General features: G+C 37.8%; 1 long non-coding RNA gene across 1 annotated transcript in view; it reads left to right on the forward strand.

The window, feature by feature from the left end:
• LOC309475250 overlaps positions 1-14,462 on the forward strand; it is a 394,252-nt gene that overhangs the window by 57,117 nt on the left and 322,673 nt on the right. The gene's annotated exons all lie outside the window — the stretch shown is intronic.

Below are 14,462 nucleotides of genomic sequence, written 5' to 3' on the forward strand. Positions count from 1 at the left end.
TAAAAAATATCTTAAAATTAAATAAAACCACTTTTCCTAAAGTAGAAGACAGTCTTCTTTTCAATGAATGATATATGAATTCTTTATAACTACTTGCATACATCATTCTCTATTCTTTCAAGCAGACATATTTATTTGTATGAATTAAATATAATTAATCCTTATTAAAGCTATTAACGAGCAGTGAATGCTTTTCTCTTTTTCTTTTGTTGCTTGATCAATATTAAGGACACAGACCGCATTAGGTTTATTACCCACTGTCACTTTAAGACATCGGCTCATGTCCAATGACATGCGGATCCAATGCACTGATGCACATAGATACACTCACAACTGTTTAAGACATAACCGGCATAATTTACGTGAATACTCTCCAAAACGGACATTTAGACATAATATTTGTGTGTATTTGTCCATTCAGACACGAAAGAGAGCTCAATTCTGTACTCGCGCGCTGTATAGGCTAGGTGTCTATGTGCATGGCTGCACGCTTCGGGTCGGGTGTGTGCGCACAGAAAACCGTACCGAATATAGCTCTTTTTTTTGCGTCGTCACTCTTATTCAGATCTTCATGTCTGGCTCTACTCATTCTCCCAGACGTTTACATGTTTTAACGTTTTTTGAGACATGCAGCGCATGCCAACCCGTGTGCCGCTGGGTAGATCACGTTACAGTACAATTGTGCGCATCTACCACAAATGCAGGACATCAGACTGGATCGCTTCCCAAATCGTCACTATCTAACATTTTCGTCTAGTTTTTATTCGTTGACGAAAATGTCAATAGATTTTCGTCATAGTTTTTGTCATTCAAAACTAGTTTTTATTTAGTTATCGTCTCATTTTCGTCTGTGAAAAAATGTCGTTGACGAAAATAACACTGTGTTTGTACAAGAATACAGTTCAACAAAAGCCTATAATCTCGAATCGCTCTTGTGGTACTTTGATGGCATACGTCACAGTCACATGGAGTCGGTGACGCTCAAGTCGGACACAATTTCTAAATTGCATGCACTGCTCTAAGGCCCTGTTTACATGAGAACGCTCGCGGGTGAAAACGTAAAAATATTTTATCAGATGTGCCTTTCGTTTAGACGGCGACGGCGTTTTTGTGGCTTAAAAACGCAAAAAAGTGAAACCACCCTCCAGAGTGGAAATCTTAAAAACGCTCCACCGTCGTGTTTCCGTCTAAACGGTAAAAACGCAAAAGTCTGCTAGACAGTGAAGGCACCGATCAGTGCTTCACATTGCCACCTAGCCACCTGGAGTGCATACTACATCGAATTTCACACACTTTTGCGTCACCGTATGCACGCAGATTTCCCCCCCATAACGCTCGTCTAAACGCAGAATAAAAAGTGATCACTTTTGCGTTTTCTCTTCAGATCGTTTCCGTGTAAACGTAGCCTAAGTCAGCCGCCGATCGGTCTGCGAAGCGCTGTATGAAGTCGAACAAGCCTATTGGTTCATTGTCTTGATTGTTTGCAGGTGTGTCTTGTTTAGTTATCAGCCCATGTGTATTTAAGCCCTCATGTTTGCCCTGTTACTTTGTCTAGTATTGTCCATGTACCCCATTATTTGGTGAGTTTATGTATAGGTCAAGTTCATGTCAATGCTCATGTCTATGCTTAAGTCTACGTTTTTGGTTATTTTATAGTCAAGTCAAGTCTTGTTTATTGTGTATTTTGTTCATGTTTTGTTTAAATAAAACTGCACATCTGCAAACTTGCCTACAGTGGACTCGTTACAAATACTATATATTTAATGAATGTAATTATGTTATTAATTACTGAATTAATGTTTAGTAATCCTATTTAAAGGCTTAAAGAACAATCATGACATTAATTTAGAATTATTTATTTATTTTAATCTAACAATGGGTTGAAAATATGCCCAATACTACATAAATAGTTAAAAGCCAATTAGTAAAAACATGTTGTCATGCTTTTTTTTTTTTTCTATACTGTATAAATGGATCTTTATACAAGGAAAAATAAATAAATAAAATACAGCTGCCTTTATATTTTCAGAATGGGGTCGTTCAGTAATGGATCATCAGATTTGAAGTTCCTGGGCATCAAAAAGTTTGTAAACCTCTTGCAAACACTTCTAACTTCTAAAATCAATTTTTATAAAAATGTTAAATTATTTGTGCTAACCTAATTAGCATTCACGAGCTAAGCCTTAGGTGATGTTTCAACCACTCAACCAAATCCAACCCCCAACTGTGCCCACTGTGCCCACCACATTTCAAAACAAAGTAAAGCCCATGGCAATCTCACACTTGCCTCCACCGTGACGCTTACATTCAATACAAGAGTGTACTTTGAGCAAACATCACACTCTTTTTATAATGTGTTAGCTTGTTCATTAATTGCCTCACAGAGGAGACCAAAACACACCTTCAATCAATTATTCCCACGACGGGGCTTGTGTTCCTGCTATCAAGCTCTCCATCAGTTGATGATATCATTGATCAGGGTCTCTATCACCACAGGAAGTCAGAGCACTGAGTCCTGATGATCATCTCCACTGACCGTGCAATCACGAGCACAATGAAAAAGATCATGCAGTCTGAGATTTTGCACATATTCTGTTGGCCATTGCGAGCAGGAATGCTGCCGTGTGGTGTGACACGTCTTGTTCAGGTGTGTGCGTTTGTCGTATAGTGGCTCCTTCACAGCACACATACCGGGATGACAATGAAAGCGAGAATTCAGCGTTTTTGATGTTTTACAGGCATCACCGAGAGCATCCCTGTCTGCTAAGCGTTAAACAATCGCAGTGTGCTGTACAGTAGTTGCATAATCTCTTAGAAGCTTGTCAGTATGTCTCTCAGCTGCTCTGGAGCAGATGATCAAAAAACCTGTGACAAGCACTAGAGAATAAGAAAGGGGACGCAAATATATCAGTTCACAAATGCTGATTCTGTGGATGTGAGGAGTTTCTACAATGGTGTGCTTTACTGTTTCATATATATGTCTGTCTGTCTATCCATCTAATGTCTGTCTGTCTGTCTATCTATCTATCTTTATATATGTCTGTCTGTCTGTCTATCTATCTTTATATCTATCTATCTATCTATCTATCTATCTATCTATCTATCTATCTATCTATCTATCTAATGTCTGTCTTTCTATCTACAGTATCTATCTATCTATCTATCTATCTATCTATCTATCTATCTATCTATCTATCTATCTATCTATCTATCTAATGTCTGTCTTTCTATCTACAGTATCTATCTATCTATCATCTATCTATCTATCTATCTAATGTCTGTCTTTCTATCTACAGTATCTATCTATCTATCTATCTATCTATCTATCTATCTATCTATCTATCTATCTATCTATCTATCTATCTATCTATCTATCCATCTATCTATCTAATGTCTGTCTTTCTATCTACAGTATCTATCTATCTATCTATCTATCTATCTATCTATCTATCTATCTATCTATCTATCCATCTATCTATCTAATGTCTGTCTTTCTATCTACAGTATCTATCTATCTATCTATCATCTATCTATCTATCTATCTATCTATCTAATGTCTGTCTTTCTATCTACAGTATATATCTATCTATCTATCTATCTATCTATCTATCTATCTATCTATCTATCTATCCATCTATCTATCTAATGTCTGTCTTTCTATCTACAGTATCTATCTATCTATCATCTATCTATCTATCTAATGTCTGTCTTTCTATCTACAGTATCTATCTATCTATCTATCTATCTATCTATCATCTATCTATCTATCTATCTATCTATCTATCTATCTATCTATCTATCTATCTATCTATCTATCTAATGTCTGTCTTTCTATCTACAGTATCTATCTATCTATCTATCTATCTATCTATCTGTCCATCTATAAATCTAATATCTATCTATCTATCTATCTATCTATCTATCTATCTATCTATCTATCTATCTATCTATCTATCTATCTATCTATCTGTCCATCTATAAATCTAATATCTATCTATCTATCTATCTATCTATCTATCTATCTATCTATCTAATGTCTGTCTTTCTATCTACAGTATCTATCTATCATATATCTATCTATCTAATGTCTGTCTTTCTATCTACAGTATCTATCTATCTATCTATCTATCTATCTATCTATCTATCTATCTATCATCTATCTATCTATCTATCCATCTATCTATGCTATCCATCTATCTATCTAATGTCTGTCTTTCTATCTACAGTATCTATCTATCTATCTATCTATCTATCTATCTATCTATCTATCTATCTATCTATCTATCTATCTATCTATCTGTCTGTCCATCTATAAATCTAATGTCTATCTATCTATCTATATCCGTCTGTCTGTCCGTCCGCCTGTCCATCCATCCCTTTTATTTTTTCATCTCAGAGATTTTAAATTGCAAAGAGATATAGCATCATTTGTATACCAGGGGACACTGGCCTAAGAAATCCTTTTATTATATTCCAAGTAAAGATCATTATAAAAGCATCACATATTCAGTTCACTTCAAAACCATAAGAGCCACAGCCTCACTCTGATGTATGTGCTATACTCCGAGAGCGTTGTGAATGGCAGCATGGTGCCTGATGCAGGAATGTCTATAATTTATACTGAACAAACCTCAGGCCTCCAGGTCTCACATATAGTGTTTGTTTGATTTAAGTGCCGTCTATGGTGCATGAACACATCCAGTTATGAGAGCCGAGCCCCGCAAACAACACCCTGTTAGAGCAGTGGTTGTCATGGCAACGCAGTGTAGACCATGAGGTCTCGATGGATAAAAAGCCTCTGAGTTCTGAAACATAAAAAATTGCGAACACAAAAGCATGCCCTTTACCTCTGCAAGGTGTCTGTGTGTGTGAGCGCGTGGGAGAGACAGATTTTCACGTAACGCATTCTAAAAGACAGACAGATGAGGGGGCATCAGCATATCCCACAGTTCACTCTGTCTGTGTTGAGTGATCACTGCAAAGCTATTGAGCTGTCAAGTCAAATGAACTAGAGGAGGTTTGCACTGACAAGAACACTGGTGTACATTCAATAAAGCTCATGCATGTACAGAACTCACTTACGCTTCATAACTTTGTCCCTTTTGCAAAAGCAGCAAGAGAGAAAATAAGAGAGATGAAATCTGAGAAAAATAATAAGATCATAAAAATGTCTTTTGTGATGGTTATGAATTCCTCGGTTGTCCAGAGTTACAAAGCTGGATCTCCACATCATATAGTCACTGTGGGGAAGAACTGAAATGTGCAGAGCATGCTGGGAAAACAAAGAACTGGCAGTACCTGGAGGATTTTTTGTCAAGAACAGTGAAAGGCTTCATTGGTCAGGACAAACCAGGGAATGTACAACTATCACAGAAAATGATGCGCGTGAAGAGTGTGTGTGTGTGTGTGTGTGTGTGTGTGTGTGTGTGTGTGTGTGTGTGTGTGTGTGTGTGTGTGTGTTTGTATACACAGAACTGAGGAAACGAATGCCTGGTACACATTGTACGATTTTGGACTGTCTCAGACAAAAGATGAGCAATCGTGGCGATTGATTTCTGTCGTGGCTTCTAAACAGTGGTCCTACGTTGTACAGAGAAAGTGGTTCAAAGACGGCCGTTGTCACGATCTTGCGACCAAAGAGAGTCCGGGATCATTTTCTGACAGTGTTAGAAATTTAGCATGATCGTCTCACAGTGTATTTGTTGCTACGGCCTGTCTACTGACTTTAAAATAAAACTTCAACATGAAATGGCGTATTGATTATGATGCTAAAACTTAAAACTACTTACCTCAAGCTCCATTTGCAAAGCTGGCATGCCAAGTTGGTCTCTTTTCCCTTGCCATGACTGCGTCCATATTCTCCTCTCTCAATTCCTTCTCTTTTTTCAGCGCACATAAAACCATAATTGCCAAAGTGCGATTCATCTCACTCTATTTGTTCACCACTAGCACATGCTGATGACAATTCATTCTTCTATACTGACTTGTGTCGTAGCCTACGATTCAATAGGTGTCATCATCGCACAGTCTACATACATCACGTACCCAAGTTTACTAGATCCATGACGTACAGTGTGATTTCTAATGATCTGGTGAGGATTGCAGAAAACGCACAGTCTGTAGCAGGCATAAGTACTTAAAGTCCCGCTGTGTTGAAAATCAAGCTTTTAATATTGTTTATATGTCTATTGTTGTGGGATTTGTGAATTCTAATAGGTGTTCCGAACGTACATACACACTCCCAGACACATATGCACGCACACACACATACATAGAAGTCCAAAGCGCAGAGGACGGAAAGGACGCAAGAATACCCATATATGGGAAACAGAGATATCAGCGAAAACCCCCGTCTGAAGCAAGAGACGATTGATGTTGCAAGGCTCAGTCATGAGACTGAGTTCCTCTGGAAAAAACCCAAGAAACTGTATTAGAACAATGTAACCCAGTTCCGTATAAATATGACTGCATTTTGACTGTACGTGGCTGCATTTTTGATTTTGATGTCGAATGCATACCTAGAGAGGAATCAAACCTCTTCTAGTATTATCCTGGCTGAATTTCTTTTTGGTTTGAACTGCTCTGCCGTATTGATGTAACTTGGTAAACCTCGGATGAGAACAAGTTCATATTTACTCGAATTGCTTGAACTGCTGATAAGGTAATTAGTTTTTGTAATATTCACTCATACAGGACTGCCCTGTTGAGATTGAATAAGCTGAAGTTTTATATCCTGTAACATTTTCTTTTTGATTTGCTACAAGTATTGATTTTTGTATTAACAGTGTTTTAATCTTTTGTATAAATAAATTTTTATTTCTAAAGACAATCACTGTGAAGTCTTACTTCAGCTTTTACAAACAGTTCTAATAGCAATAGACAGAGCAATACATTAATCCTTTATCATCGAAGATATACAAGGGTTCCAAGAGCGATTCAGCTGGAAGGTAAGCATGAATTTAATTCATATGTCTGGTTAGTAATGTCTATTATTGTTTCCTTGGGAGTGTAGGGACTACACCTAGATTTACTGGTATAAATTATAACGAGCTAATGAGGGAGTTATATCTATTCTGACCTGACAGCAAAAGACCACCTAGACACAGAGATACCAGGGGTTATTCAGGAAAGTGAGAGTAATACCAGATCTCACCACATGGGGGCTCGTCCGGGATTGGGTCAATTTCTAATTGCCCAATAATACCCACAAGAACCTAAGGGAATAATAATTTAAGTACTAAGACGACGGCCAAATCCAAATGCAAAATAATGTCTCCATAGTGCTTTGAGGAAGTTACAGGAACAGATACTTCCTCCTAACCATAGAAAGTATCACGGGGACGCCTGAGATAAGGTTCTATGGTTAGGCACGACAGAGGTAACAAGAGATCTCGAGGGCAGCGCTGTGGGACCATAGAGTACCCATTTAGAAACCTCATATAAAGAGATAGTTACCAAAATCCTCAGAGGAGAAGCCAGATTCACACAGTCATGGAGAGAATAATTAATATAATTTTGCTCCCACAAGATCAACTCAACAAGACATTAAAAAACGCAGGGCAAGTAGGCAATGAAGAACTACTGGCTACTGACGATACTTTATAGACTTCTAATGAAGCTGGATTAAAAAAAAATTTGTCCAAGGCGTTAGCAGTAAAAGTCGAAGTAAAAAGGTTACTGTAGAAAATTGGGGACAGTGATACCACAGTACCAATTGTTAAAGGAATAGACATAAGAGTAACTAGAAACGGCGTTACAGATCAGGAAGCTCTGATCACAGCTGAATTCCCCACCCCTTCAGAGTACACTGAAATTGAAGGGGCCTCAGGATGTGACTATGGTCAAATGGATAAAAACTATGAAAAAATGCTCTTAGAAACGGGAACGATTCCTAAACACAAAGATGTCGTAACCGGGTTCAGATCCCTGATGACAGGGGAAATATCAGGGGAAATAAGAGAGACAGGGTTTAGATCGTACAAAGCTTCAACAGGGAGAGAGTTAAACGATAATAAACACAAAGTGCAGATAGGTAGGGAGCCTGATCATAGTTTCGGCTCAGAAAATACCGAAGACGAGAAAATAACTCGCAGAGATAGTGCTAACAAAATCTGGAAGCCCGTCTAAAGAATGGAAAATCAGCACGCATAAAAGAGGAAATAATACCAGGGGAGGTATAACATTTCTAACTTGCACTGGTCAAGTGCTTAATTCAGTGAATTCACATTCAACAGCACACAAGGGGCCAGAGCAGATAGTAATGCAGTTTGTTTATGAACTTACTGCTAATGATATCCTAAATATATCGGGAACCAGCAAAAGAGTAAAATGTCACATGTTAGCAGAACAGCTAGATAAAATGCAAAACACATTGTGTTATATTTTATTAGATATGTTCCAATGATCAAAGGCTTGTGGAAATTAAGGGAGGCCACGCATAGCAAGGTTTTCTCCCTTACAATAAGTGTAGAGTTCCAAGAAAACCACAGAAAGCTAATTCACCTAAAAGAAAAAAGGAAGTATCACCTTCCCCTTTTAGTAACAGAGATCTAGCAAGGAAAGAGTATAGACGAGAGGTTGAAAAAGGGAGGGGAACCTTCTGATTCTTCCTCCAGCTCATACACCTCAGACTCTGATAAAGAGAAAAGAAAGCAGGTGCTCTAAGAAGCCCTTGTCAGTTAAAAAGGAGAGGACACAGTCAGAATTTGAATATGAAGAAAAAGTGGTCTCTAAACCTAGGCGCGGTCCAGCTAGACAGATTAAGGAAGACCGTTTTACAGTCATCCAGCTCCTACAAAATATGAAATTCAAAGGGGCAAAAGATAACAATATGATTAAGGCAAAAATGGTGGCTGATCTGGGGAAAACCCTAGGTGCCTCAACTAGCCTGGTAAGACTGATGATTAAATATCATACAGGAATATCCATGAAACTAGAAAACCTTAATGCATACCACTCCAAAGGGATAGGTATAGATAAGGAGACTGAATTACGGAAAAAGACAGAAGTGGTTAAAACCAGAGGCTGATGGCCATGTCTTTCCGAGAAAGCCCCCCAAGGGTGGACAAATGGAGGAGATTTAGCTAGACTTAAAAGGCTAGCCACAGTTACCAACTGGTCAGAAATGTCTAGTTTAGCGGACCTATATGACAGGGAAACGGTTAGAAGTAATAGGACCAGAGAAAGCTTAGGCCAAAACATAAATAAACCAATAGAGGGGGATAGGATGAAACGGGAAACTGCCTATCAGAAAACTAAAAGTAAATCGAAGGATAAAAATGAGGCTAGGACAGTAAGGTATGAACATCCTGAAACTTTATATAAAAAGTTAAAACCCCAGGTTAGGCCAGCTAAGAAGACCGGAAAAGGAACTAAATTTATAGAGCCTAAAGAATGGGCAAAACTGACTGAAGAGCAGAAATAAGCCCACATAAACAAACGAAACAAAATAGCAGAACCGAAAACTAGAAGTAGGGAAGTATAATCCCACTGCCTCTGACATGGGGAGACAAAAAATAAGGATTATATGGCCGATAAAAGGGAATCAAATTTATGTTAGATAACCTAGAAAAGGTATCCAGTGTAACGAAAGTTCCTAACGGAACGATAAAATTTGAAGGTGAATATAATGATTAAGGTTTCAGTAATAAAATGAAATCAGTGACCAGAGATAGATATTCCTGGGAAGGATTGCAGTGTATAGTTACAGCACAACTTTAATGCGTCTAAATGACAACATTCTAATTAAATAAATTAAGGAAAAAGATACTGATAATGATGAAACAATCAGATGGCCTAAAAAAGTCGGCCTGGATTCAGGAAATAATAGGGTTATAAAACAAGACCCTATTGACAAAAACTAGTTAGAAAAATTACTTGAAAAATATAAGCAATAATGATTGTGGAAAACTATCAGATAAATATGAATATACCGTAATGGGAGGAATTCAGGTTCTGCAAAATCAATATCTGATAAATAAATCCGTGTATGAAGAGATAAAAGAAACAATAAAGAGAATTATCTAGAAAAGGGGTAATATTTAATTATTAGAGGCTTTATTAAACAGATATTTAATTAATGCAAGAAACGCGACAAATGGTTTAAATGATGATAAGATTTTGGCTAAAATCAACTAAAGAGGATCTCAAAAAAAAAAAAAAAATAAATAAATAAAATAAATAAATAAATAAAATAAAAACAACAGATAACCAAAAAAGACAGGAAAATGTGTTACCTGTAGATATATTAGCTATGGTAGCTAGAAATTTGCTGATTATTAAATCATTGGCTGCAGAAAAATTAGTAATAGTCATTGCTAAACGTGAAGGAATAGAATTATTAGCAAAATAATTTAGTGAATGAAAACAAGCGCATTCACACTTTTACCTGGTCTAAATGGACTAAATGAGGCTAATCTGTGACAATCAGATAGAATTTAGATATGTTAAAACTCCTAAAAAGGAGAAAAAGACCATAATAAATCAAGCACATTTGTGCTACTTTACTGACGGAAGTTCAGATAAAGGACAAACATGGTGGGGCTTCCTTGTTAAGCAGAGAGGTCAAATTATCCACAGAGAAAGAGGAAGATAGAAGATGACAAAAGTGCACAGGAAGCTGAAGTCACAGCGGTAGAGAAGGCATTGTTATTTATTAAAGAAAATAACCACATGGACTGTTTGTTAATAACGGACAGTGGTTTTGTTTAGCTATGATTGGTTGAACACCTGGATAGGCGGGAACAGAATAGTTTCTATAACGCTAAAGGCAAACCGTCAGGTGGAACTGTGGAGGAGCATAAGCGAAAATTACAAGGTTGTGAAACCGAAAGTATTGCATAAGTCTAGCCACAGAATACAGGACAACGCCTGCGGCAGTTGGGAACAAGGAATTTGACCAATACATCCGCATACGAGCGATCACTAAACAGAGCGAGGGGGACTTACTGCAGAAACTGCATGATAAACTGTTTCACCCTCCAACGACGTATGTTGCGAAATATTGTCAGCAGATGGGCTTACATATTTCAGAACTTAAAAACTAATGATCAGAAAATTAAGTTAAATTGCCCTGATTGTAGGAAGGTTATAACCAGTATTTATATTGATTTTGGGAAAAATCAAAACTGAGAAATAGAACGTTGAAATTAGTTCAGATTTCGCTAGACTAGTTTAGTTCTAAAACAAAAAAGGAAAAAACGCTTACTTCCTAGTTATTGTGGATAACTGCTCTACCTTTATAGAGATCTACCCATTTTAACAGGCGACAGGTAGGCTACTGTTGTCCTGAACAGCCTTAAGAGGTTGATAACATAGCAGGGTTCGCACGAATGAGTTCGAGTCGATAACAGACATAACTTAACTGGCCATGAAGTGGAGACCTTTTGCAAAAAAGCAGGGTATTATTTTAATTAAGGCGGTTGAAAACCGACCATCCGAGTAGCGGATAAATACAGGGTAGCGGATTGGTTGTACGTGCAATACCTTTGTTTAAGGACTGATTTTTTGAAAAATCTAAATCTAGGAGATTTAGGGATTTAGATTTATGAACTTATTTCCTTAATTGTAGGATTTCGAAGACTGATCAAATTCCTAAATCGACCGACAAAAGCAAAAGCCCTAAGTCGAAAGGGCAAAACAGGTTTTAGTTATATTAAAACAAAAACAAGTACGTTTTCGTGGTAAAACGAGAACCGAAAAAGTAGGCCTAGTTGAATTAACTTCAAGCACAACCGTTAGGCTTGAAGCGAATTTGGTCAATTAGGAATCTTGTGGGGAGCAAATATTAATATTCACGATGAGTAAGGTATACAGACCAAAAGTAAGTTTCCAGTCAGACGCTAAGTGTCCAGCAGAGGGCACTGTTGTAGTGTGTAAAGACTTTAGTGACTCTTTCTTAGTGAAGATGTGACATAAGGATTGTGAAGCAGGAACTGCGACAATCCGTAGGAAACCTACTGACTGTGTGATCTGTGGCAAACAGGAGATTTGTCAGCTCCTCTCGGAGGGAAGGACCTAGGGAGGTCGGAGTCAGCATTGGCTTAGAAGCCAAATGACAATTATACCTGAGTGGTATTTTTCCGGCAGATCAATGGGATCGTGCGCGGGCGGAGATGTGAGCATTTGTGGATTGTGCCGGTTGTCCAGACAACGCTGGTCAGTCTGGCAATATGAATTAACCACGGGGAATTGTGGTTGTAAAGCTTGCATAGACTGTAAGATAAAGTACAGTCTTAGAGGTCAAGAGTGTAGATGCACTCTAGACAACCAAGGGCAACTAAGTAAGTGCTCTAGGTGTAAGTTAATGATCGGAAAACGATTGTTAATACTTACAAGTCTGAAAGAATTTTGGCAGTCTAGAAAAACTGAAACAAGTCTAGGCTGCTTAATTGATGATAAACTGAAGTGTAAATGGGACATAAATCCCATGGCTTTAGTCTATGATAGCGAGAAAGCCTTTCTGTGGGGAAGGCTGCTAAGCTCAGGTGGCCCGATGCCATTGGACTCTGATCCAATGTTAAGGGACAGTGTTTTAGAGGAAACACTGAAAAGAGATACTGACTTGAACCTTTGGAAAAAGGTTGTAAGGGATCCATTTCATGACAATGATTACTCAATTCAGTTTAAAGAGGAAGGAATGTATAAAGAAATAAATATGAATGACTTACTGGTTGAATTGATAACAAAAATGTCTTTTCAGGAGTAATAACCGATATACATGGCTAGAGAATATAGTCATTTTGTACGGGAAACCTCACTGACTGTCAGAGCAAGGTCACAACAGACATTCTCAGGGACAGAAAGAATAAAAGTCAAGCTAGATTCACATAGGACCAGTGAATTATGGCAGGTGAAAGTTTCTATCACCATGACCTCTGATTACCTAAGTATAGGCAAATCAATAGAGGGGGTCAAAGTTGAAAGGACAATTATCAGAAAACCTAACAAACTGAGCAGAATGACCGCATGGATTATAGATCAGATAGGGAAAGCTTAGGAGGTTTTTGTGCATCTATATCTTTTTGTGTTTTTCAGCAACAGGATGGTGAAAAGAGGAACCGGACTAAAGGGGAAGTATCAGGAATTGCCTCATGACCGGGGTGAAGTAGGACTGTTACTGTTGGCCCTAATGATGGTTCTGGTAGTCTGTCTCTTTATAGTTGGATTTGGCATCACAGTAGAGAATCAAACAAATGAGGTAGGAGTAGCCTCCTGTTCTGTTGTTGAGAAAGTTGTAAGAAAAATCTGTTATAAGCAGACGGTGAATTTTGATGGTACTAAATATGGACCAAAAATGATAAAGAATATGTTTAAAGGATTTATAAAGGATATAGATAAGTCATTTTGGAACTGCACAGGTACTAAACGTATTAGTGCCACAATGGTGCCTAGTATTTATGGAGACAAGATTGTTAATAATAAAACTAGGTTACAATGGAATTACTTAAAAGGATATAATCGGACGCACGTCAAATTACAGGGCCTTAAGTATAATCTTTCGGATGTTTTTAATTTGATGTCTACTATGGTCATATATCGATTATGGAATACTCCATTGCTACGGATATCAAAAATGAATGATTGGGATTGTTTAACTAAACAAATTGTCCCAATGGTATAGAGATCTTGGCTTGGCAAGGGTAGTTATTAAAAATCAATTGCCCTGTCAATAGACGATAAAAGAAAGAGCAGTAGGCAGAGTGGAAAATCTGCCTCGACAGGCTCGAAGTTTATAATTAGTAAGAATAAATGGGATAAACGGTGGATAACCGGAACCCATTGCAACTAAGTTATTGGCCTAAGGGCCTAAACCCATATGTATTGATAATAGGTGTATACAAAAATAGACCTAAACCAGCTTATGTGGAATTAGAATGGGTGACATGTGAAAAACTGATTATGCCCATTGGAATGTGTGAAAATCACGAGAAATGTCGAGACATTGACAAGCAATGTATGTCTGCTTATGAAACAGCATTCGCATGGGTATGTTACTTGAATGATACCTCGATTTGGGATGATAAAATTTTCGAGGGGCATGGTGCTAATATTATTAAGCTATGGCATGAAGGGATGGGATTACAGGACCCAGATAATGACATGGTGAAAGCAGAAGGCAAACGTACGACATGGACTATCAATGACACATTGTGGGCCAACGGGGTAGGTGGAAGTAGACTTCATCAAATAACCTTAAGTTATGCACCCCGGCCAGGTTTGTCTTTGGAGCTAGCGAATCATTCAGGTATTATTGAATATGTTTAAAAAATATAACTGAACGGCAATGTAGATCGGCTATTGTTTTGTATTGTATGGGCTGGTCTAGTGTTGTCTGAGTTACCCATACTAATCAAGGCATCTGGAAGAACCATAGTGATGCGATTAGGGTTGGATAGAACCAGTAATCGTAAGATAACATGCAGGTTGTTTAATTTGAGTATAGAGCTAATGAGGATATATTC

Source organism: Leuciscus leuciscus (assembly GCF_965113295.1).
Source record: "Leuciscus leuciscus genome assembly, chromosome: 15".
NCBI classification, from domain to species: domain Eukaryota; kingdom Metazoa; phylum Chordata; class Actinopteri; order Cypriniformes; family Leuciscidae; genus Leuciscus; species Leuciscus leuciscus.